The following is a 25682-nucleotide window of genomic DNA, read 5'->3' on the forward strand; positions in this document are numbered from 1 at the left end:
TTACCACAAAGAACAGCACACAAGCCCTCCCACTGCCCCTATCTTTTTTAATTTTTTAAGATCAGAAACCATTACATCTGTGAGGAGGGCAAGTCAATCACTTGGCCTGAACTGGCCATTACAAAGATGAGAAAACTGAGACGTCAAACTAGGGGAGAGAAAGGACCAAATACCGCTGCAGCAGCCACTGCTGGCCCCGGGTCACTTTTCTAGACCGTTTCATCTTAGCCCCACAATGTCACCTTTGGGTAGAATTATGAGCATCTTCTTTATCAATGAGGATACAGTCTCGGGGAGGTGAATAGCTTTCCCTAAGTCTCACAGCTAAGCAGGAAGCTGAGATGAGAACCCAGGCCCACCTGGTGTCCCGCCTTTGTGTTTCCCAATCTTCAGGGTAAATGGGGGACCAACTTTCTAGCCAGCCATGCAAGAGCCTGTACTTGCTGCTTTTCACTCAAGTGTCAGGCCATGAGGGCAGGACATCATCTGTTCATTTATTTCTAAATCCCAGAGCCTGGAACAGGACCTGGAGGCACTCCATAAGTATCCATTGAATGAATTAGTTGAAGCAAGCAAGCCTTTCAGTTCAGTTCAGTTCAGTCGCTCACTTGTGTCCAGTTCTTTGCAACTCCATGGACTGCAGCACGCCAGGCTTCCCTGTCCATCACCAACTCCCAGAGTCCACTCAAACTCATGTCCATTGAGTCGGTGATGCCATCCAACCATCTCATCCTCTGTCATCCCCTTCTCTTCCCACCTTCAACCTTTCCCAGCATCAGGGTCTTTTCAAATGAGTCAGTTCTTTGCATCAGGTGGCCAAGGGATTGGAGTTTCAGCTTTAGCATCAGTCCTTCCAATGACTATTCAGGACTGATTTCCTTTACGATGAACTGGTTGGATCTCCTTGCATCCAAGGAACTCTCAAGAGTCTTCTCCAACACCACAGTTCAAAGCATCAGTTCTTTGGTACTCAGCTTTCTTTATAGTCCAACTCTCACATCCATACATGACTACTGGAAAAACCATAGCCTTGATTAGACAGACCTTTGTCGGCAAAGTAATGTCTCTGCTTTATAATATGCTGCCTAGGTTGGTCATAGCTTTTCTTCCAAGGAGTAAGCATCTTTTAATTTCAATGGCAAGCCTTTACTGTTCCCTTTATGCAACTACCTGTACCACAAAAGAAGAAACAGTGATGCCCTTGGGGTGCTCACGCTAGAGTTGATAGGATATGATACACACGTGGTGGAAAATGCTAGAAATGCCCAAGGTGACACAGATGCCCATGTGAGCTGGTGTGGTCCAGAGGGCCTGAGTCCAGGACAGCTACAGGGGTGTGTGTGTATTTCACCACTGCTCTGCCCACCTCCACCCTGCCAAGCTCTGGCCAAAGTGAACTATTCCTCATGTCTTTTCAGCCAGAGCCTTGGCCCCAACTGAGCTCCTTCTGATTCCCCAAGTGCCACCAGCCTCCAATGAGCTTTTCCTGAACTTTTCAGCTGGAGATTTCTCCCACCTCTGAGTCCCCATGACTCTTGACCTGTACCTCTTCTGTGGCATGTGCCTCGTCTCCTTTATTGACCCTCAAGACGGGTGTTGCTCCAAACACCCGACAAGAACCTGCACACTCTGGGGCTTCCCAAGTGTGTGATGAGTAAGCCAGTGGAGGAAAGGATAGAGAGATGGGCGCTAGCCAGCCAGGGGCACCTGGTGCTTTCTGCAGTAGGTGGTTGCCTCTAGGACATGATTTGAGGGGCACAGGGTCCACTCACCCTGAATTGAATGCCCTCCCCCCCCAGCATTGGGTCAGAATTCTCTGGTGGCTCAGATGGTAAAGAATCCACCAGCAATGCAGGAGACCCAGGTTCAATCCCTGTATCCAGAAGATTCCCTGGAGAAGGGAATGGCAACCCACTCTAGTATTCTTGCCTGGAGAATTCCATGGACAGAGGAGCCTGGCAGGCTATAGTCCATGGGGTCGCAGAGTCAGACACGATGGAGCGACTAACACTTTCACTATCATGTTAATATATAATTACGTGTGTGTGTGTATATACATATATATATATTTCTTTTTAAAAATCTAAAGTCACAACCAAGAAAGAGCTGAAAGAATTGAAACTTGGTGCCACTAGGGAGAGGAAATTAGGGTAGGGGGCAGAGGGCCACAGTTTCTCATCAATTTTTACGACAGTTTGAAGAAACTTGTGTACAGTACTTTGATAAAATAAAAATTAAAACATGAAAGATGACTCTGCTAGCTTTGTGGAGGATGGATGCAGGTGATAAGGCTGGAGGGAGGGAGGTGGGGGGAGGGTTGCAGGACAGGCCCTGTGGAGGAAGCTTTCTGGGGAAGACAGGGCCTGACTGAGGAGGTGCTGGTCTGGGCCCCTGGATGATTCAAGTGTTGGGGGACCTAGGGGTCAGCTGAGGACAGAATGCCATGGGGCAGGCAAGGCAAGCGTCCTGGGCTGGCCTCAGATGAGGCTGGAGTGTGGAAGCTCAGTCCTGGCTGCTGCGGTGGCCTGTGAGCCCCTCTGTGAGCTCCCTGACCGACACGCAGGCACCTTCATGACAGCTAGGGAGGGGGCCCGGGGTTCCCATGGCAACGGGACAAAGAATCCCAGGAAAGGAGAAAGAAAATGATGAAATCGAATCTGGCCCTCAAATAAAAACAGTTGAGACTTTTAAGAAAGAGGAAAAACAAAAACAGTGTTTGGTATATGAGTCACATCAACTTCTCCCAATTACCAGCTTTCAGGCTCCAAAGAAAGCATCTTTGGAGGAGCCTTGGAATGTTGTGATGGTGAGGCTTCAGGGCTCTGGCCCTCCAGGCAACCTCACGTTTGCCTCTTTCCAATGGGGCTCCTCACCTGTCCTGCCCAGAGCCAATGGCCCTGCAGGCAGCTGGGTGCCAGAACAAGACCAGTGCTCTGGAAGCCAGAACTGGGGTGTCATGTCCCTCTCTGGGTCTCAGTTTTTCCAGACTGAATGACATCAAGACCCCACCAGGTGGCTTCTACCCTGGCTGCTCTGCTTTGGGAGGAGCAGTAGAGTGGTCATGGCGATGACCCTGGCCCTCAGTTTATTTATTTAGACTATTATTGTCAACAGACAATAGAGAGCATGCTGAACCCTGGCAGAGACTCCCATTCAGAAGACGGTGGAAATGTTGGGGAAATCTATCCAACCTATGAGTTTTGGAGGCAGGAGAGAAGGCTGTCGATGGGCTTGGCTAGGTAGACAAGGGAGGCTTCTTGAGGTGGTTTCAAGCTTGGAGAATCAGATGGATATCCAGCTGCTCAGGGTGGTTTGGGAAAGGGCACTCAGATTGCAGGGGGATGGACCAGATAGGAATGGAGTTCTGTAGAACTCCCTGATCTATCCATGACTTCAAGGCAAGTTTAGTAGCAACCTCCTCTCGCATCTGGGTCTGCACCATCTTGCTACATCTGCATACTCCCTTTCTCCATAAAGCACAGGTTTTGTACTTTCAAGGGTTACAGTACACATGCTTGGATGACTGGCGGTGGGAGAGAATTTAAGTAGTGCAGGGAGATTGCGGCTGTCATTTCACTCAAGTCGAGTGGCAGGACTGTTCTGGACCCTTGGTCAGTCTCAAGGCTGTGAACCTCACCTGGTGAGACCCTGGGAGACTCCATTCTACAGATCCCAGTGTACAGCAGGGCCATGGGCCACTGGCCTTTTTGATAAGAAGTTGCTTGTAGCTTGCAGCTGGATGGCCAGGGTCTGAACCTGGCTCTGCCTCTTCCTAGATGAGAGATCTTGAGCGGGGTCCCACAGGAAATATCCACTCACAGAGCTTGAAGAAGAAGATGTTTACAGATGTGTTCACAGGGAAAAGGGAACTCACAAAGATGGGGCAATGCCAGGGCCTCCCCCAGAGAGGGTCGTTCTGCCTCTAGGACTGAACAGGCTGGTAGGGAGCGAGCCAGGCAAATACCATAACATCCTGTCTCCTGCCAGGGGAAAAGGGAGCAGGTGAAGCTGACTAGATCAGCCTCTCAGGGCACAGAGCAGTTGGTGCAAGGTGAAGGGTGGACCTGAAGGGACAAAGGGCAGCACGCATGACCTTCCTGTGCCTCTGCTCCTTCATTTGCAGAACTGTGGTGATAACACCTACCGCTCAGTTCAGTTCAGTTCAGTCGCTCAGTTGTGTCCGACTCTTTGCGACCCCATGAATCGCAGCATGCCAGGCCTCCCTGTCCATCACCAACTCCCGGAGTTCACTCAGACTCATGTCCTTTGAGTCAGTGATGCCATCCAGCCATCTCATCCTCTGTCGTCTCCTTCTCCTCTTGCCCCCAATCCCTCCCAGCATCAGAGTCTTTTCCAATGAGTCAACTCTTCTCATGAGGTGGCCAAAGTATTGGAGTTTCAGCTTTAGCATCATTCCTTCCAAAGAACACCCAGGGTTGATCTCCTTCAGAATGGACTGGTTGGATCTCCTTGCAGTTCAGGGGACCCTCAAGAGTCTTCTCCAACACCACAGTTCAAAAGCATCAATTCTTCGGTGCTCAGCCTTCTTTGCAGTCCAACTCTCACATCCATACATGACTACTGGAAAAACCATAGCCTTGACTAGACGGACCTTAGTTGGCAATAATGTCTCTGCTTTTGAATATCCTATCTAGTTTGGTCATAACTTTTCTTCCCAGGAGTAAGCGTCTTTTAATTTCATGGCTGCAGTCACCATCTGCAGTGATTTTGGAGCCCCCAAAATAAAGTCTGACACTGTTTCTACTGTTTCCCCATCTATTTGGCATGAAGTGATGGGACTGGATGCCATGATCTTCATTTTCTGAATGTTGAGCTTTAAGCTAACTTTTTCACTCTCCTCTTTCACTTTCATCAAGAGGCTTTTTAGTTCCTCTTCGCTATCTGCCATAAGGGTGGTGTCATCTGCATATCTGAGGTTATTGATATTTCTCCCGGCAATCTTGATTCCAGCTTGTGTTTCTTCCAGTCCAGCGTTTCTCATGATGTACTCTGCATATAAGTTAAATAAGCAGGGTGACAATATATAGCCTTGACGTACTCTTTTTCCTATTTGGAACCAGTCTGTTGTTCCATGTCCAGTTCTAACTGTTGCTTCCTGACCTGCATACAGATTTCTCAAGAGGCAGGTCAGGTGGTCTGGTATGCCCATCTCTCTCAGAATTTTCCAGTTTATTGTGATCCACACAGTCAAAGCGATCAATGCAAAAAATAGAGGAAAAGAACAGAATGGGAAGGACTAGAGATCTCTTCAAGAAAATTAGAGAGACCAAGGGAACATTTCATGCAAAGATGGGCTTGATAGAGGACAGAAATGGTATGGACCTAACAGAAACACCTACACTATAGGACTATTGTCAGAATTAAATGAGTAAATTCACATCCATATCTGTATCAACTGCTTAGAACAGTGCCTGGCACGTAATGCAGGATGTATAAGTGTTTGCTATTATTCATCTTCTCAGGCTCCCACACAAATTTGTCCCCATCCTGTAGATACTCAAGTTTCTTCCTCCTTTTTACCCAAATCTGTTCCCTGCCAGCTGGCTCTTGGGAAGGGTCTATCGTCAGCTCCAGTGAGAGGGCACATAACTGGTAACAGCGCAGGAGTGGCTTTGCCTGGGGGCATTTAGCACTAACGGTAGAACTGCAGGTCTTTTTTTGCTGCTGTGATTCCAGGTGAATGGTCTTCTCTTCCTACACGGAATACTAAAATGACCAGTGGGGGATCCTGGGGAGAACGGAGGTCTCCTGTGGCCCCTGCCCAGGGACTGAGCCCCTGACAGAAGGAAGTGATCAAGCTCCTTGCCAGTGCCGGAATAGCCAGCCCTGATGCTGAGCTGGAGAGACCTCTGTGTGAGCCCCTTTAGAGCTCAGAGAGCACCTTCAATGTCCAGCAAACAAGGTGCCCAGAGAGGGGAGACCGAGCCTTGGGTCATGCAGGTGGCTGATGGTGAGGCCAGGATTTGAACCAAGAGTCCTGACCCTAGGCTGAGGTCCTTCCTTCACCCCCAACTGACCACTTTCAAGTCACACCCTTGAGTGGCCAAAGACATCCCTGGGCAGCTGTCTGAACTCACCACTTGGCCTTGGAACAGTTTGGCCTTTCAGCTAGAGAGGAATGTATGATCCAGGAGAGGCTCCAAATGTGAATCAAGCTGAGAGGGGGACTCTTTGGGGTGTGAAGCCCCTCCTGTTCCCTGCTCCATCCAGCACTAGTGACCCTCAGCTTGGGTATGTGGCCTTGACAATGATTCTCTCCCCTATTCCCACCTGTGGAGGTGCCCTTCAAGTGAAGTTTCCATTGACCTCAAAATGCCTTTCCCTCCACCTCATAGCCTGAGCCACCTCCAGGCCATTGGTCACATGCTCTGGGACGCACACACATGTGAGCTGATTGTTTATGCAGTGTTTGCTCACAATAGCAACAAGCATCCCTTCTTCTGCAGCCCTTTGATAGAAACACTTCGTCACACTAGGAGGGGCTATTTTGTAGCTGGCAGCAGAAAGCATTCAAAACACAAGATCAGGCTCATGAAAGCCTCTGCAAAACAAGCTCACACTCAAGAAAGCATCCAAAAAGACTAAGTTTGGATTCAAGCTCTCTCCCCAGCTCCTGACTCATTTGTGCGACCCAAGACTTGCTTCATGGTGACAAAGATTGTCTGCTTCTGCCATATCTTAACCTCTTGAACCTTCATGACCCCTGACCTAGCATCATTCACACCCAGATGCCCCAGATTCCAAGGCTGGGAAGAGAAAGCTACATGGCTTCAAAGATCTTAGAAACAGATGAAAATTTTTAAAAAATAAATTTTACTGGAGGAGAGTTGGTGATGGACAGGGAAGCCTGGCGTGCTTCAGTCCACGGGGTTGAAAGAGTCAGAAACGACTGTGTGACTGAACTGAACTGATAGTTGGAGAAGGGAATGGCAACCCACTCCAGTATTCTTGCCTGGAGAATTTCAGGCACTGAGGAGCTTGGTGGACAACAGTCCTTGGGGTTGCAAAGAATCAGACATGACTGGGCTACTAACACAGCACACAGCTGCTTTGCAATGTTGTGTTAGTTTGTACAGTAGAGTAAAATGAATCGGCTACATGTGTACATATGTGTGAGTGCTCATTCGCTTCACCCGTGTCCGACTCTGCAACCCCATGCTTTGCGAGCCACCAGGCTCCTCTGCCCATGGAATTCTGCAGGCAAGAGTACTGGAGTGGGTTGCCATTTCCTTCTCCAATGTATATATAGATATATCTCCCTTATTTTTAGATGAAGTCTTCTGACATTGAAGTTGAAAGATACTAAATTTTGAAAGAATATGCATTTTTCTTGTGGCCTAAGCTTTCGTTGTTACTGGGTCCAAGCTCGCTCTGCTTGCTGCTCGAATCCAAGAGACGAGGTGTGGAGGCAAGGAATACGACTTTATTTGGAAAGCTGGTGGAAGGAGAAGATGGCAAACTAATGTCTGAAAATAATCATCTTGTTGGGCCCTGGATGTCAGGTTCTTTTATGGATCAGAGGTGGGGGGAGGTGAGGGAACAAAATATAAAGACCATTTGATTCTTGCAAATATGTCCTAAAATGGCAAGCCTCAGGGGGATGTGTTACTCTCTTTTCTTTACAGTCATTCATAGGTGGGCAGGGTCAGATTGTCCCCCTGTGAGCTAAACAAAGGCTCTTTAGTTTGAGGGTTAGGCAGAGGGGGCAGGGTTCTCTGAGGCAGGCCATTATGTGTGATTATAATAACAAAACCGGCAAAAACAAGGGTTAAAGTCAGAGCATGGGCACCAGATTCCCAAAGGGGCTCTGTATGAGTCAGGATAGACTAGGAGGTGCAGTGGGAACAAATGATGCCCTGATCTCAGTGGCTGATGGCAACAGTGAATTTTCAGAGAGCTACGGGTCGGAGTCTGCTCCCTGAGCCTGTTCTCGTTCCCTAGCATCCAGTTGCCCGTCTTTGTAAGAACAAACTAAGCAACAGAAGACAAACACAACCACCACGTTGCTTGCCTAGATGAGCCTTTGTGTGGCAGGCACAGGAAGAACCCAGCGTTCTGTGAAGGGCTGGCTTATGGGATCTTGTGAGGCAGAGGAGGAAACAGGCTCACAGAGGGGAAGAGGCTGGTTCTAAGCCACCTAGCTTGTTGTCTAGCCAGAAGCTGGGCGGTTTGAACCCAAGCCCTCCCCGGTAACTTCAGTGACTGAATCCTTCCCAACCACACCACTGCTAGTCCTGGTATCTGTACTGTGCTTTCAGGTTTCTGGGGTCTTTACATTTGTTTGGTGAATATTCATTGGGCCCCCTCTCCTGTGCTGGGCGCTGTTCTAGATGCCAGAGTTGCAGGGGTGAGTGAAACTGACCTGGGGGAGAGAATCGACAAAGGCAGAGAGTGCACTGGGGCAACAGAGAGAGGACAACTAGACCGCTGACTGATAAGCAGATGGAGCTTTAACTGGAAGGCACGGTGCCTGTGGGGATTCATTCAGCTTCCAAACGATTGGCCAGAGCTGTTCTCGAGTCTTCCACAGTCCCAAGGCGCTCTGCCTCTAGCATGGGGGTACAACTGCCTGGAAGGATTCTGGGGGTGTCCCTGCACCACTGGGCCTGGGCTGCTTTTTTTTTAAAAACTGTGGATTCACAGCCATCATTTTCTCTCCGACAGCATGGTTTGTAGAAGAGACTCCTCTGGTGTTTAATGACTGGGTGAATAATTGAACAAATGAATGATGACTGACAGTGGGCGAGCCCCGTCTGTTCTCTGGGCCTCAGTTTCCCCGTCTGTCCGCTGGGATATTGTCTACGGGCTCCCCCATGGCTCGTATGTGATGGCTAATGTGACAGCAGCGTGCCTTTGCGGTTGGAAACCCTGCCTGCTGTATCTGCCCAAGTGGGGCCTGTGTGTCAGTCCCCAGAGCTGACTTCTAGACTGGCTGGGTGGTTTTGCCCCAGAGACAATATGGGAACATGGGAATCAAATCTAGTAGTGTGATGTGGAGCAGGTGAGGCATTCTCCAGGGAACTGGACTCAAGGACTCTGTGGCCAGTGTTAATAATAGACAGGTGTGACCCTAGAAGCGCAGACAAGAAATGTCTGTTCCCAAATACCTCTCCTGCTGCTGCCGGAAATTCCGCCGTTTGTGATTGAGTCCACTGAGTCCAGCATTGCTTTTTATGCATTTTGGGGGGAGGGGTGGCATGCGGCTTGTCCTCTTTGTTGCTCTTATTGTCGCTAAGTCGTGCCCGACTCTTTGCCACCCCATGGACTCTAGCCCACCAGGCTCTTCAGGCAAGAATACTGGAGTGGGTTACCATTTCCTTTTCCAGGGGATCTCCCTGACCCAGGGATTGAACCCATGTCTCCTGCATTGGCAAGCAAATTCTTTACCCGTGAGCCATCTGGGAAGACCCATGGGTCCTCTTTACAAATGCTAAAAACCTTGGCAGAGTATTGGGAGCTTTTAAATAAAATTCAATTCGTGTTTGCCTTTTATGTGCCAGCTTCTGTACGGCAGTGAAAGGTATATGGAGCTTTTTCTACTACCTTTGCAGCTTTCCCATAAACCTAAAACTATTCTCAAATTTCATACATTTATTTAAATAAATTAGAAACTCCCTCTTCAGGCAGCAGAGTTGAGCGGGGAGGACCACAGCATCTGTGATAGTGAAGACCTGTGCTCTGCTAGTGGCAGAGGGGCTGAAGGGAAGGGGACAGAAGCGAGGGACACACAGGCAGTAGGTGAGACTTGACGACTGCTGGCGTGTGAGGGTGGAGCTGCAGGCACAAGGCAAGGTGATGATCAAGCCCCGGGCCCAGTGCCAGGCATGGAGGACACCTCAGGAAAGGAAGGGGGAGGCTGCCACAGTCCAACCTGGGCAACTGGGGCCAGGGGCAGTATACCATCCCAGTGCTGTGGGGGTCTTCCCCAGTTCATGTACTGCGAGGCCATGCTCTTTACAACAGTGCTTACCAAACTATCGGTGGTGATAGGACCAGGGTTTTGTTTTTAGTCTTATAATGTATTTCCAATCCTATGAAGATCAATATTATGGTCCACACCCTGTTCAGTGAGGCAAGTCCCCTGATCATGAGGTTGGATGTCAGGCAATTTCAAAGTCTATAAATGTTTCTGAAGGCTTAGTCTCCATTGTTCTTTTCACCTTGCTGCAGGCCTGTAAAAACACAGTTGATGGATGAGGACTGCTCACTTCCAACCTCACAGCTACCCAAGTTAGGGACCGTGATTCTCAATGTACAGATGAGAAAACTGAGACTCAAAGGTTTGTAACCTACCCAAGGTCACACAAAACTAGCTAGTTGCAGAAAGCAGAGATTTGATGTCTCGAAAGCTTCCATTGTACATCCCCATCAGTTACTCAGGCAGACCTCTTTCCTCCTGCCCTTCAGGCTGTTTTCAATGTTACTCTTTACTCCTTTTCCCTGGAGGTCAAATCACGGGTTGCTTTGACTCAAGAAAAGGAGAATGCCTGTGCCAGAAGTGACCTCACAGCCTGTCTCCCTGGGGCCTGGTGGGGCGTTGAACATGCAGAGTACTCAGAGTGGAGATCTTGACCCAACATCATTCCTCGGGCTCTGCTGCCCACCAGCTGGGAGAGGAGGGAGGGTCCCACAGCATCCTGCCCATGGCCAGCCCTTGGGTGACCCCAGGGAGCACTTAGCAATGACTACTGATATCAACAGCATGGTCTGAGGAACTGCCATATGCCAGGCACAGTGCAAGGTATGAAGAGCCTCTTGTAAGATGCCATCTCCCTGGGTTTCTATTATCACATCAAGTTTCTCCCAGTCTGAGACCAAAGCTGGGCTCTGGGGCTCCCCTTCTTCAGAGACGTTTGCAGGGATGAAAGAGGAGTGGATTTGAAACAAGCTCCTTTTCAGGGCCTGAGAAAGCCTAAACTTTCAGAGGAGATGGTGCCAGAAAAGAAGACAAGCTGTCCCTGTGGGGTAGGTAAGGGAGCAACAGATGACAGAGAGTCCCAGCCCTTGGGAATGGTCAGAAGTCAGTGGATCTGTGGGTATGAGGGGCGCAAGGAAGGTCCACTTCCCGGGGAAGTGGCTGAACTGTGAGCCTAGGGAGATTCATGCTTTTTCTCATCAGATATTCACCAACATCCACCGCATGCTCACACCTATCTGGGTTCTGAGGATACTGTGTTAAATGACAGACTTTTAGAAAATAATAACACATTCCAGGGGGCTTTCCTGGTGGTCCAGGGGTTAGGAATCTGCCTTCCAATGCAGGGGACATGGGTTCTATCCCTGGTCGGGGAACTAAGATCCCGCATGCCACAGAGCAACTGTGCCCATGTGCCACAACGACTGAGCCCAGGAGTTCTGGAGTCTGTGGGCCCCCACTAGAGAGAAGCCCTCGGTGAAATGAAGACCCCTCGTGCCACAGCTGAGAACTGACACAGCCAAATGAATAGATAAATAAATCTTTAAAATAAATCTTTAAAAAGAAAAGAATGCCTTTCTTGCACACACCTCTCCTCCAGCTCCTGGCTCTGGTCATTCTCCTGTCCCTGAATTCTCCACTCGGGTCTCTGCTCGCTCATCCTGTCCCACAGCAGAGGGACACACTTACTCAAAACCTTGCTATTCAGTGGCTGCATTTTAGCAAAGAATAAAGTGCATGCTCCTTGTCAGAGCTACAAGGCTGTTAGAACGGAACAGCCGAGATCACGTGTGACCGCCGCGGGCACGCACTCCGCACCGGCACGTGCACCGCTGCCCCGACCCTCTGCATCCTGGCCAGTTCTCAGCCCGCCAGTCGCATTTCCAGCGCATCCTTTCACACGTTTCATGCCCTGGCAACACACGACCACTCCTTACAATTCACTTTCAGGTCTCTGCTCTCCTTTCCTTATACTCTTCCCTCTGCCCCAAACCGCTTGGGGGTTTCCCATTCCTCAGCGTGTTGAAATCTGAACTGCCGGAGGCCGGGCTCGGAGGCCGGGCTCACAGGCCGCCTCGGCTGGGGAGCCTGCTCGGCTTTCCACGGTCAGAATGAATGCCTGCTGCTCTCTGTTCCCAGAGACCTGACTCTCAGATGTTCATCACGACCTCCCTACTTTGAGCCAGCCCCTTCCATTTCTTCTGCAGAGCACGCTGCTTGGGCTACTCTCTGCTGGCCCTCACCCTCTGCCCCCACCACATAGCGCGCACTCACCGAGGCATTGTTCTCAAACCTGCTTACCCGGCTAGTTCTGGTTATTGTCCAGATGGCAGATCCACCCAGGCTCGGCTGTAACCAGGCTGCAGCAGGGGGCAGGGGTTCAGCGTTGGCTCCAGCAAGGGAGAACTAAGCTTACAGGATGTATTGAATGTGATGGAAAAATGTGTACGGTTCTGATGGAAAGTTAGGGGCTGAGTTAATCGTAGATTCATGGAAAGAAAACAACTGAAAAAGGAAAAGCAATTAATAACTTGATTTATTTTTGGCTGCGCTGGGTCTTTGTTGCTGTTCATCGGCCTTCGCTGGCTGTGGTGAGCGGGAGCTACTCTCGAGCTGGGGTGTGCAGACTTCTTATTGCAGTGGCTTCTCTCATTGCAGAGCCTGGGCTCTAGAATGCACGGGCTTCAGCAGTTGTGGCTCCCAGGCTCTAGAGCACAGGCTCAATAGTTGTGGCGCACTGGCTTAGTCACTCGGCAGCATGTGGGATCTTCCAGGATCAGGGATCGAACCTATGTCTCTTGCATTGGCAGGAGGATCCTTTACCACTGAGCCCACCAGAGAAGCCCAGGAAAAGCAATTATTGATTCCAAAATAAAAAACCTCAAAAACTCTTCAAAAGATAGAAAGATATGTGTTTTGTATATTATTTATGCACCTAAAATCGTGTCAATACTGAACAGAGATTAAGTAAAAATTGTGTATGCATGCTTGTGTGTGTTTATGTGCAAGTGTGTATTGGGTTTGAGACAGTGTTACAGAGCTAAGTTGTCATTGGGCAGTTAATGGCTAATGTTTATAGCTGAAAAATCAAGAATCAGAATTATAAGCTTATTATACAAAAGTATACAGATACTTTTCTATGAAGACCTCCAAGACCTTTTAGAACTAACACCCAAAAAAGATGTCCTTTTCATTATAGGGGACTGGAATGCAAAAGTAAGAAGTCAAGAAACACCTGGAGTAACAGGCAAATTTGGCCTTGGAGTACAGAATGAAGCAGGGCAAAGGCTGATAGAGTTTTGCCAAGAAAATGCACTGGTCATAGCAAACACCCTCTTCCAACAACCCAAGAGAAGACTCTACACATGGACATCACCAGATGGTCAACACCAAAATCAGATTGATTATATTCTTTGCAGCCAAAGATAGAGAAGCTCTATGCAGTCAGCAAAAACAAGACTGGGGAGCTGACTGTGGCTCAGATCATGAACTCCTTATTGCCAAATTCAGACTTAAATTGAAGAAAGTGGGGGAAACCACTAGACCATTCAGGTTTGACCTAAATCAAATCCCTATGATTATATAGTGGAAATGAGAAATAGATTTAAGGGAATAAATTTAAGGGATTTAATAGAGAGAGTGCCTGATGAACTATGGACTGAGGTTTGTGATGTTGTACAGGAGACAGGGATCAAGACTATTCCCATGGAAAAGAAATGTAAAATGGCTGTCTGAGGAGGCCTTACAAATAGCTGTGAAAAGAAGAGAAGCAAAAAGCAAAGGAGAAAAGGAAAGATATAAGCATCTGAATGCAGAGTTCCAAAGAATAGCAAGGAGAGATAAGAAAGCTTTCCTCAGTGATCAATGCAAAGAAATAGAGGAAAACAATAGAATGGGAAAGACTAGAGATCTCTTGAAGAAAATTAGAGATAGCAAGGGAACATTTCATGCAAAGATGGGCACAATAAAGGACAGAAATGGTATGGACCTAACAGAAGCAGAAGATATTAAGAAGAGGTGGCAAGAATACAAAGAAGAACTATACAAAAAAGATCTTCATGACCCAGATAATCATGATGGTGTGATCACTCACCTAGAGCCAGACATCCTGGAATGTGAAGTCAAGTGGGCCTTAGAAAGCATCACTACGAACAAAGCTAGTGGAGGTGACAGAATTCCAGTTGAGCTGTTTCAAATCCTGAAAGATGATGCTGTGAAAGTGCTACACTCAATATGCCAGCAAATTTGGAAAACTCAGCAGTGGCCACAGGACTGGAAAAGGTCAGTTTTCATTCCAATCCCAAAGAAAGGCAATGCCAAAGAATGCTCAAACTACCTCACAACTGCACTCATCTCACATGCTAGTAAAGTAATGCTCAAAATTCTCCAAGCTAGACTTCAGCATTATGTGAACCGTGAACTCCCTGATGTTCAAGCTGGTTTTAGAAAAGGCAGAGGAACCAGAGATCAAATTGCCAACATCCACTGGATCATGGAAAAGCAAGAGAGTTCCAGAAAAACATCTATTTTTGCTTTATTGACTATGCCAAAGCCTTTGACTGTGTGGAAAATTCTTCAAGAGATGGGAATACCAGACCACCTGACCTGCTTCTTGAGAAACCTGTATGCAGGTCATGAAGCAACAGTTAGAACTGGACATGGAACAACAGACTGGTTCCAAATAGGAAAAGGAGTACATTAAGGCTGTATATTGTCACCTGCTTATTTAACTTATATGCAGAGTACATCATGAGAAATGCTGGGCTGGAAGAAGCACAAGCTGGAATCAGGATTGCTGGGAGAAATATCAATAACCTCAGATATGCAGATGACACCACCCTTATGGCAGAAAGTGAAGAGGAACTAAAAAGCCTCTTGATGAAAGTGAAAGAGGAGAGTGAAAAAGTTGGCTTAAAGCTCAACGTTCAGAAAACAAAGATCATGGCATCTGGTCCCATCACTTCATGGAAAATAGTTGGGGAAACAGTGTCAGACTTCATTTTTGGGGGCTTCAAAATCACTGTAGATGGTGATTGCAGCTATGAAATTAAAAGACACTTACTCCTTGGAAGGAAAGTTATGACCAACCTAGATAGTATATTGAAAAGCAGAGCTATTACTTTGCCAACAAAGATCTATCTAGTTAAGGCTATGGTTTTTTCCAGTGGTCATGTATGGATGTGAGAGTTGGACTGTGAAGAGAGCTGAGTGCTGAAGAATTGATGCTCTTGAACTGTGGTGTTGGAGAAGACTCTTGAGAGTCCCTTGGACTGCAAGGAGATCCAATCAGTCCATCCTAAAGGAGATCAGCCCTGGGTGTTCATTGGAAGGACTGATGCTGAAGCTGAAACTCCAATACTTTGGCCACCTCATGGGAAGAGTTGACTCATTGGAAAAGACCCTGATGCTGGAAGGAACTGGGGGCTAGAGGAGAAGGGGACGACAGAGGATGAGATGGCTGGATGGCATCACTGACTCAATGGACGTGAGTTTGAGTGAACTCCGGGAGTTGGTGATGGACAGGGAGAGCTGGCATGTTGTCATTCATGGCGTCACAAAGAGTCGGACACGACGGAGCAACTGAACTGAACTGAACTGAACTGATACAGATACAAGCATCTGTCTACAACACGGAAGACCCAGGTTTGAGCCCTGGGTTGGGAAGATCCCCTGGAGAAGGAAATGGCAATCCACCCCAGTATTATTGCCTGGAAAATCCCATGGACAGAGGAGCCAGGTAGGCTGCAGTCTATGGGGTCGCAATGAATTGGACACGACTGAGCGGCTTCACTTTCACTTTCATACAGATACACACACTCCAAAAAATGCTGAAAGTGGTTGTCTCGTTTTCAAAATCAGGACACTGCTGTTTTTGCTAGAAAATTTACAGTACTATTTGCCTTTTTTAAACTAAGAATGTACACAGACTTCTTTGCTGGTCCAGTGGTTGAGAATCCACCTGGTCAATGCAGGGGACACGGGTTTGATCTCTGATCCGGGAAGATTCCACAGGCCACAGAGCAACTAAGCCCGTGTGCCACAACTGCTGACGCCCAAACACCCATAGCCTGCACTCCGCAACAAGAGAAGCCACAGCAATGAGAAGCCTGCACATGGCAGCTAGAGAAAGCCTTCGCAGCAATGAAGACCCAAAGTGCAACCGAAAATGAATAAATAAATAATTAAAAAACAAACAAAGCTAAGAACATGTACAGCTTTGTCTAACCATTTCAAAATGCTCAAGGTAGGTAAGAGACCAGCTGACTGCTGTTCCTGCTGCGCAGCAAGCTCCTCTTGAGCAGACACTGGTGGAACAGGGTTGGAGAAAGCAGCCCTCATCCCCTGGGACCATTCTGATCCCTAGGGAAGGGTTTTGGGGAATCTGCTGGGACACAGCTGCTGCACCCGGTCGTGTTTTATTTTCATGGCTCAGGAGCACAGGGTGAAGTAGCTCCTCATTAAATGGAATGTCTCCTGTTAGGAGGGAGCACAGTGGAAGGCATTAGGTGGAAGGATATTTGGGGCCAGCCAGGAGAAAGGTATTTGTTTTTTCTCTGCGACTCACACACTTCTGGTAACCATTGTTCCCAAATGTGGTTTTTTGAAAACTTATTCTTTTCAAATTCCATGGGCAGCCCAGACTGATTCGTCCGTCTAGGAATTCGAGGGGCCAAGAACAGAAATAACATTTTATGGGAGAAGGGGGATCAAAGCCAGCAGGCTTTTTGCAGAATCCACTCAGGTCTTGCACTTTGGGGATCACACCTCATTAACGCCCCGCCCCCCAGCCTCGCCAGGTTGGTTTTTTAACAAGCTGCCCTTCAGCGTGCTCTGGTTTCTTGTCAATGTTTTCCAGGCAAACTGTTTCGCCTGGTGCTGGGACCAGTCCCCAGGGCCCAGACTGCAGCATACAAGGGGTCTTGTGCTTTGCTGACATACCATTGCCCTTCAGCAGCCAAGGGCACTGGGGATTGGTTCCAGGATGCTCATGGGTACAAAGTCTGCAGCTATTCAAGTACCTCATGTAAAATTTGGTATAGGCTGATGGGGGTACGGAGGGCTGATTATATATAGGACTTCTTTCTTAGTGTTCTTTCCCCTCCTTAAAGCAATTGTTTTCATGGCTCCAGTGCTTTACAGTGCATGAAGCACTTCAGTTTATCTGTGTAATATCAACACAAATGGGCCAGGATCACTGTATTCATCTTACAAGTGGGTTCACCGAGGCTCAGGGGCTTCCCTGGTGGCCCAGTGGTAAAGAATCTGCCTGCAATGTAGGAGACACAGGAGATGTGGGTTCCATCCCACGTCAGGAAAATCCCCTGGAGGAGGGCACCAGGCAACTCAATCCACGATTCTTGTCTGGAGAATCCCATGGACAGAGGAGCCTGGCAGGCTGCAGTCTATAGGGTCACAAGGATTCAGACACGACTGAGGCGACTAAGGCTCAGAGAGGTTAAGGGACTTGCCTGTGACCACACAGCTAGAAAGAACAGAGTTGGGAGTTGAACCCAAGTCCTGAGGCCTTGGTCAGAGCCCTGCCCAGCACCAGTTACCTCTGAAGGTACCAGCCCTCAGCCCATGTACCCTGAGCCTGCCATAGCACCGGGGCTGGTTTAGCACCTGCCTTCTTTACACGCAGCCAGGTCTCCAGGCCTCTCGAGTTTCTGTCCCCTCCCCCCCAACCATGGCCTGTTTCCTAGAGGCTCGGTTTCAACCAGGACCACCAGCTGCACGGTCTGAAGCTGACTCACTCTAAAGGGTGAATGAATGCTTCTCAGTCCCTCCCAGGTGAGAGTGGACAGAGCCCAGGGTTTGATATGAGGGACAAGTCCCAGCTCTGTAACTATCCTGCCTTGGGCAAAGCTTAAGACACGCTGGGCCTTAGTATTTTCTTCTCTGAAATGAAGGTAGTAATTCTTATATCAATAGGGTTTTAATGATCAGACAATAAAAATGATTTATCAACTGTATAGAGGCAAGGAATGATTAATATCAGCAATAGTAATAACTGCCTAGAACCTCACACCTTTTCTCTGAAGGGTGTTTCATTCTCCCCATTTCACAAATGGGAGTACTAACACTCAGAGACACTTTCTGACTTGTCCAAGGTCACACAGTGAGTTAGTAGCAGATTCAGGTCTAGATCTTAGCTCTGCTCATTCCAGGTTCAGTGTTCTTTCATTTGACAGAAGCCCGGTAGTTGCCTCCCCATATGAATGTCCGTCTTGTGGCTGAGTCATCCACACCTCTCGGCATTCAGACAGTAGCTAGTGAATTCTTTCAATAAGAACTGTTATATGTTTTAGGATTGTTTTGATTGCAAGTAACCCACTCCAGTACTCTTGCCTGGAAAATCCCATGGATGAAGGAACCTGGTGGGCTGCAGTCCATGGGGTCACTAAGAGTCAGACACGACTGAGCGACTTCACTTTCCCTTCTCACTTTCATGCATTGGAGAAGGAAATGGCAACCCACTCCAGTGTTCTTGACTGGAGAATCCCAGGGATGGGGGAGTCTGGTGGGCTACCGTCTATGGGGTCGCACAGAGTTAGACACGACTGAAGTGACTTAGCAGCAGCAGCAACAATTTATAACTGAAACATAAGGAAAATGTATGATGTCACACAACCAATAGTCCAGCGACCCAAGTACTGGTGGACTCAGGGCTCAGTGTCCTTGCCAGCAAGTGGCAAGGTGGATGGGTGGCACTCCAGGGGATTCACACAGGTGGGATGGGGCTCTAGGAAGGAGGGGTAATTCCTGCCAGTATTTCTGCTTATTAGTGAAGAAGACTTCTTAGAAGCCACCCCCTCTCTCCCAGCAGAATCCCCCTCATCGCAGGCCCAGACTAAACCCATCACTGGGCAGGGGGTTACCAAGATTGGCCTAAGCTAATGAATACCCACTCCTGGGTGGGCCTGGAGCTCACATCACCTTCCAGAACAGGTGGGAAGGTGAGCACCTAAGCACAGTCAGGGCTCTGGCAAGAACGCAGAGCAGTGCAGTCCAGTAGAACTTTCTACAGAGATGGAAATATTCTGTATCTGCTCTGTACAGTGCAGAGCAGTATGCCTACCATGTTGGGTGTGGGAGATCTAATGTGTGTGCGTGCTCAGTCGTGTCTGACTCTTTGTGACCCCATGGACTGTAGCCCGCCAGGCTCCTCTGTCCGTGGGATTTCCCAGGCAAGAATACTGCAGTGGGTTGCCGTTTCCTTCTCCACAGGATCTTCCCAACCCAGGGATCAAACCTGTGTCTCTTGCGTCTCCTGCACTGGCAGGTGGATTCTTTACCACTGTGCTACCAGGGCTATGTAAGTACATGTATGTACACGTGTGTATGTCTGTCTGTCTATCCACTGGACAGGTAATCAACTGTTTCCCACAGTTAATAAGCTCTACTTTTCTGGGAATCCTTATGTTTTCTTTCCCCTAAAATGGAAAGAGAAGAGTTTTGGGGTTTTTTTTGGCAGCTCATAAACTGGTGGGTAGAGTGGGAGATAAAAAGCTTCTAGCAGGCTGGCCTGGAGCTGGGGCACCACGGTCTCCCCTGTCCTGGAAGACAGCTGTTTCCGACTGAAACTGCCTTTCCCTGTGGGCTTCCCATGTTAGTGAAAGCCTGAAGTCCCAGGGCCCAAGCAGCTCTCTGAAAGGAGGAGCGACTTCATCAGAATTCTTTCCAGCTTCGGGGCTTCACTGTATTTTTAAGGGCCAGATGCCATCACCCAGCCCCTTTCCAAAAACCCAAATGGCTTTCAAACAGGACAGACAGGGGCTTCTGCTCTCCAGGAAAATCCTCCACCTCAAGTCATAAACAGCCCGGGTAACTCTACCCTAGAGCCCCCGAGTCATAAAGACTGGCTTTGTTCAGGGAAAGGGCCTGGGAGAGGCATCACGTCTGAGCAGAGTGATTGCTTTCTCTCCTGGGGTCTGTGTGGGCGGGGGATGCCAGTGATCCTGTGCCAAGCAGGGAGGCCCACCCAGGTGGTGGCAGACTGGGCTGTGACCCCCATGGGCCTTGGACACAGAGCCAAGGTGGCGGGGAGCGTGGCTCAGGCTGGAGGATTTTGCCATAAACACCCTGTTCTGCTCCCAGGCAGACCACCTCTCCAAGCAAACACTTCCAAGTTCCCCCGGGACCCTGCCGGGCACTCTGGGTTCCTCCCCCACTTCCCTCCCTCCCTCCCTCCTTTTGTTCCAGAACTGACTCTCCACTCATGTGCCAGGACTCCTTACATCCTTACTTCTGTTTGAAATGTCTCCTCCTCATCCGTCTACATGGTTCTGGGCTTCTAACAAGGTCCAAGTCAAAATCTGCCTTCTCCTTGAAGCTCTTCCAGATTCCCTCCCAGCATTATACACTTTGCTCTCTGTCTTTGAGAGGTATGTGAGAACGAAGCACGGTCTGCTGTGCTTGAGAGTTCACATGTCTGTTATTCCATCCACTTCTCTCTGGGTCTTTCTTCCTTTCTGCACTCCCACCCAGCGCCAGGCTCCATGTCCCATTTGAACTGGTCCTTGGCCCCTTTGGTGAAGATTCACTCTCTTTCAAGATTTTGCATCAGTATAACCCTAAGAGCTAGCATTTACTGAGCACTTACTATGTGTCAGGCCGAAGTCGAAGGGTTTTCCGGGCATTAATGCTTGCACCCTTGTGACAATCCTATGAAGGAAACATTAAAAGTCCCCCATTTTCCAGGTGAGAAAGTTAAGGCACTGAGATGCTGAGTAACCCGCTCAGAGCCACACATCCAGTAAGTGGCAAAGCCCAGATTTAACTCTGGACAAGCTGTGTCCAGAGTCTGTGCCCTCAGACCTCCCTGGTGCCCAGTGGTTAAGAATCCTCCTGCCAATGACAGGGGCGTGGCTTCAACCCCTGGTTCAGGAAGACTCCGCATGTGGGGGCAGGGCGAGAGAACTAAGCGCCAGCGGCACAACTACCGTCGCCCGCGTGCCCTAGAGCCCGAGCTTTGCAACAAGAGAAGCCGGCCCGCTGAGAAGGCCTTGCACCTCAACTAGAGAAAGCCTGTGTGCGGCCGCGAAGACCCAGCACAGCCAAAACCAAACAAAACCTGTGCCCTTTAACCTCCCGCTCCCACTCTCAAAGAGGTGGTGAACATAGTGGGTTGGAATCAGGGCTCCACCTTCCCCTCCTGTGTGACCTTGACGAGGTCGCTTATGAAACCGCATATGTGAAACAGGGGCAAAAAGAGGACCGATATCCCAGTGCTGTTTGCAGGTTCCGTGAAAGAACGTGCTCCCAAAACTACGCTGTGCTCACTATTCCTGCTGGGACCGCTGGACTTACAGAACGATCCCGATCATCTACTGCAGGCCCAGGTATTGAAAGTCAGTCCTAGGGAAGTGCCTGGTGAAGGATTCATGTGGACAAGTCCAAGCATAAGGGCCGTCCCTGCCCAGGACCCTGGGGAGGCCTGACTGTGCGGCGTGGGGAGGGCCAGCACTTCCACCTCGCACCTCCTACTCTTAACAATTCCAACACCCCAGAAACAACCCACCCTAACTCTCACTGAGCCACAGGGGCGAAATTCCAGCATCAGAAAACAAACAAATGGAAAAAATACCTTGGAAACAATAGGCTTGCGGTTAGAGGTCCAGAGTGACAAGATTCCTTTCTGTCTCATTTGAAAAGAACCAGCCACTCTGTCCCCAGGCTAACCCTGGTCTCTCAAAGTCTTCCTTGCAAACAGGAGAACTGTGCTGTGGGTGATCACCGCCTCAAATGATGTATGCATGGGGTCAAGAACCGGAGGTGATAAGCAAGAGTAAGAAGTGTCATGTTTGGTATGGCATAGAAGGGTGTGTGTGTGTGTGTGTGTGTGTGTGAGTTTCTGGAACATTTTTTAATAGGGTTATTATATCCCCTCACGGAGAAGGCAATGACACCCGACTCCAGTACTCTTGCCTGGAAAATCCCATGGATGGAGGAGCCTGGTGGGCTGTGGTCCATGCGGTCACTAAGAGTCGGACACAACCGAGCAACTTCACTTTCACTATATCCCCTCAACTCCCATTAAAATATTTTGGAAGAAAATAGTGTTGTTTCAGACCTATTTGCTGTGTTTGCCTGTGCAGTACATGTTCCCCTGTCGTCTGGGTAATAAAAGCCCTCTGCCCACTCTTAGACCATGGGATTCCAGGGTTCAGATTCCAGGCCTGCTCCCAGGTTGGGCTTGAGACCCAACCCTCGACTTTTAGAGCATAACATGCCCTGGGCCACAGAGGGTGGCTCAGAGATGAGCATATGACCCCAGGTGGCCCATTTAGACAAATTTTGGGGGCTGTTGTTTCAAAAGTTGGGGTTGGTGGAAGCCTTAAGCTGCTGGTGGCTACACAGAGAGGACTGAGACCAAATCAGCACAAGAGCTGGCCGAGAGCCGGTGAGGACAGCGGGTGCAGGCGTTAAGGTCATGGGCTTTGGAGCCAGCCTGCCAAGGCCAAATCTGGGCTCTATCACTTCCCAACAGTGGGATCTGGGTCAGTCTGCCTCATATTCCTCACCTGCGAAGATGGGGATGGGAATACCCACCTTCGGGTTGTTGTGAGTATTCACTGAGCTCAAATGCCAGCACTAAGTAAGCATTGGTTACTGTCAATATCCAACTGGGTTTTTGCCACTTGCAGCTGAAAGAGCACTCACTGTTTCTTGGAACCAGAGTTGGGGATATTTTCTGAAGCTGACATGTAGGAAAGCTGACAAGTGGCCCTGCCATAATGGAACTGTCTACAGGACCACATACCAGAGTTATCAGTCCACCTCTGCTCAACCCCAGCCCCTCGGCCCCTTCACCCATCATGAGAGCCAGTTCTGACCAGGCAGCACATCCCCCAGGATCCTTCCCACCTACCAGGCAAGGATGGGCACTAGCTGCCCTGGGTATTCAGGGCCCTGATGGGCCTGGACACACATGTGTCCACTGTTGGGTCACAGCTTCTTTCTTCATTGATCCATTGGTCTCACTTGGAAGACGGGTCACTGACTCACTGTCCTGGCTGGCCCTGCAGTACCCTGTGCAACCAACACCTGCCCTGTTTAGCCCATGGCAGCCTTACCCCCAGCAATGGACACTGTCCAGGCACATGAGGCTGGCTTCAAGCAACTGGACTTTCTGGACCTTGCCAAGAAAAAACCTTGACACTTGCTACCAAAGGAAATCCCCAATAGGGTCCAAACCAAGAGCATGGCACAGTCAGTTACAGCAGCAGCGTCTATATATTGACCATGGGTTCCTTGACCACAGAAAGGTAGTGCAAAGCTGTGCCCTGGCAAGGGACATGCCCCACCCATTCAGCGACTACCCTCCTCTGCAGGGCCTGCTGCCTTCACACAGAAAACCTGGGGCTCCTTTCTCTTGGCTATGCCTCCAGTCCTGTGAGTAAACCTCCCTTTCCTGCAGCCCTGGCTAACTGCTGGCAGATACTGTGCTTGAGCTCCCCACCCTACCCAAGAGCCCTGGTATTAGCTAGCTATTGCCACATAACAAATTACCCCAAAGCTCATCAGCCTTAAACAACAAACACTGATTGTCTCCCACAGTTTCCAAAGTGGAGGAATCTGAGAGCAGCTTGGCTGGGTGACTTTGCTCAAGGCCTCTCACGAGGTTGAAGGCAAGTTGTCAGTCTTGTCTGGGGGAGGACCAGTCTCCTATTTCACTCATGTGGACGTTGGCAGGAGGCCTCAGTTCAACAGAGCTGCTAACGACATGTCAGCTGGCAACCTTGAGAGTGAGCAATGTGAGAGAGAGAGACAGAGACCCCCCAAGACAGAAGCTGCAGTGCCTCTTATAACCAAACCTTGTATATGGCACACCTCACTTCTGCCATATTCCAATGCTCACAAAGACCAACCCTGGCACCAAGTGGGAGGAGGCCCCACAGGGTCTGGACAGCAGGAGGTGGGTCCTCTAGGCCACCTGAGAGAGAAGCCACCATAGCCGCTCACGCCCCCCTCCTACCCTACCCCAGCAGAGTTTGAAGTCAGAAAACGGCATATCTAGACCATTACCCAAGAGACTTTGATTTTCATAACCTGATCCATCCTAAAGGAGATCAGTCCTGGGTGTTCATTGGAAGGACTGAAGTTAAAGCTGAAACTCCAATACCTTGGCCACCTGATGCGAAGAGCTGACTCATTTGAAAAGACCCTGATGCTGGGAAAGATTGAGGGCAGGAGAAGAGAAGGGGATGACAGAGGATGAGATGGTTGGATGGCATCGCTGACTCAATGGACATGAGTTTGGGTAAACTCCAGGAGTTGGTGATGGACAGGGAGGCCTGGCGTGCTGCGGTTCATGGGGTCGCAGAGTCTGACACAACTGAACTGAACTGAACCTGATCGGATTACAAAGCCCCTTGATTTGGACTCTGTGGGGAAAGGCGAGGGTGGGATGATTTGAGAGAATATCACTGAAACCATATGTGAAATAGATTGTCAGTCCAGGTTCGATGCATGAGACAGGGCGCTCAGGGCCAGTGCACCGGGATGATCCTGAGGGATGGGATGGGGAGGGAGGTGGGAGCTGGGTTCAAGATGAGGAACACATATACACCCATGGCTGATTCATGTCAATGTAGGGCAAAAACCACTACAATATTATAAAGTAATTAGCCTCCAATTAAAATAAATAACGTTTTTTACAAAGCCCCTTGAACTGGGCTAACATTCTGGCAGCAACAGGATGAAGTTTGATTCTGCTCAGAGCCAACAGATGGTGGAGGTATTTGGGGAACAGCACAGGCTATGGTTTTTCCTGTGGTCATGTATGGATGTGAGAGTTGGACTGTGAAGAAGGCTGAGTGCTGAAGAATTGATGCTTTTGAACTGTGGTGTTGGAGAAGACTCTTGAGAGTCCCTTGGATGCAAGGAGATCCAACCAGTCCATTCTGAAGGAGATCAGCCCTGGGATTTCTTTGGAAGGAATGATGCTAAAGCTGAAACTCCAGTACTTTGGCCACCTCATGCGAAGAGTTGACTCATTGGAAGAGACTCTGATGCTGGGAGGGATTGGGGGCAGGAGGAGAAGGGGACGATAGAGGATGAGATAGCTGGATGGCATCACTGACTTGATGGATGTGAGTTTGCGTAAACTCCGGGAGTTGGTGATGGACAGGAAGGCCTGGCGTGCTGCGATTCATGGGGTCGCAAAGAGTCGGACACGACTGAGCGACTGAACTGAACTGAACTGAACTGAACAGACTCTGCAGCTTTGAGAATAAAGTAGGTTTGTACCTGAGACTGCTCGATGGGGCAAGGCCAGTGGTCACTGTGGTGTGCATGGAGCTGGGGGCTATTTGCTCACGTGGGGACCCACTCATAGAGGCCAGAGGGAGGGTCTGAGAAAGACAGGTCTCCTCATGGAGGGGAAGCTTGTTTTTTTTAATGTATTAATTTAAATTGGAGGATAATTACTTTTTGGAGGATAATTACAGTGTAGTGATGGTTTTTGCATACAGTAACATGAATTTGTTCACAGGCTTTCATGTGTCTCCTCCCTCCTAAACCCCCTCCCACCCCCCTCCCCACTCCATCGCTCCAGGCTGTCACAGAGCTTTGGGTTCCCCGTGTCACACATCAAACTGCCACTGGCTATCTATTTTACATATGATAATCTCTATGTTTCAATGCTACACTCTCAAATCATCCCACCTTCTCCTTCCCCCACTGTGTCCAAAAGTCTGTTCTTTATGTCAGTCTCCTTTGCTGCCCTGCACATAGGATCGTC

The sequence above is a fragment of the Ovis aries genome, chromosome 7, assembly GCF_016772045.2.
Source record: "Ovis aries strain OAR_USU_Benz2616 breed Rambouillet chromosome 7, ARS-UI_Ramb_v3.0, whole genome shotgun sequence".
Taxonomy (NCBI): Eukaryota; Metazoa; Chordata; class Mammalia; order Artiodactyla; family Bovidae; genus Ovis; species Ovis aries.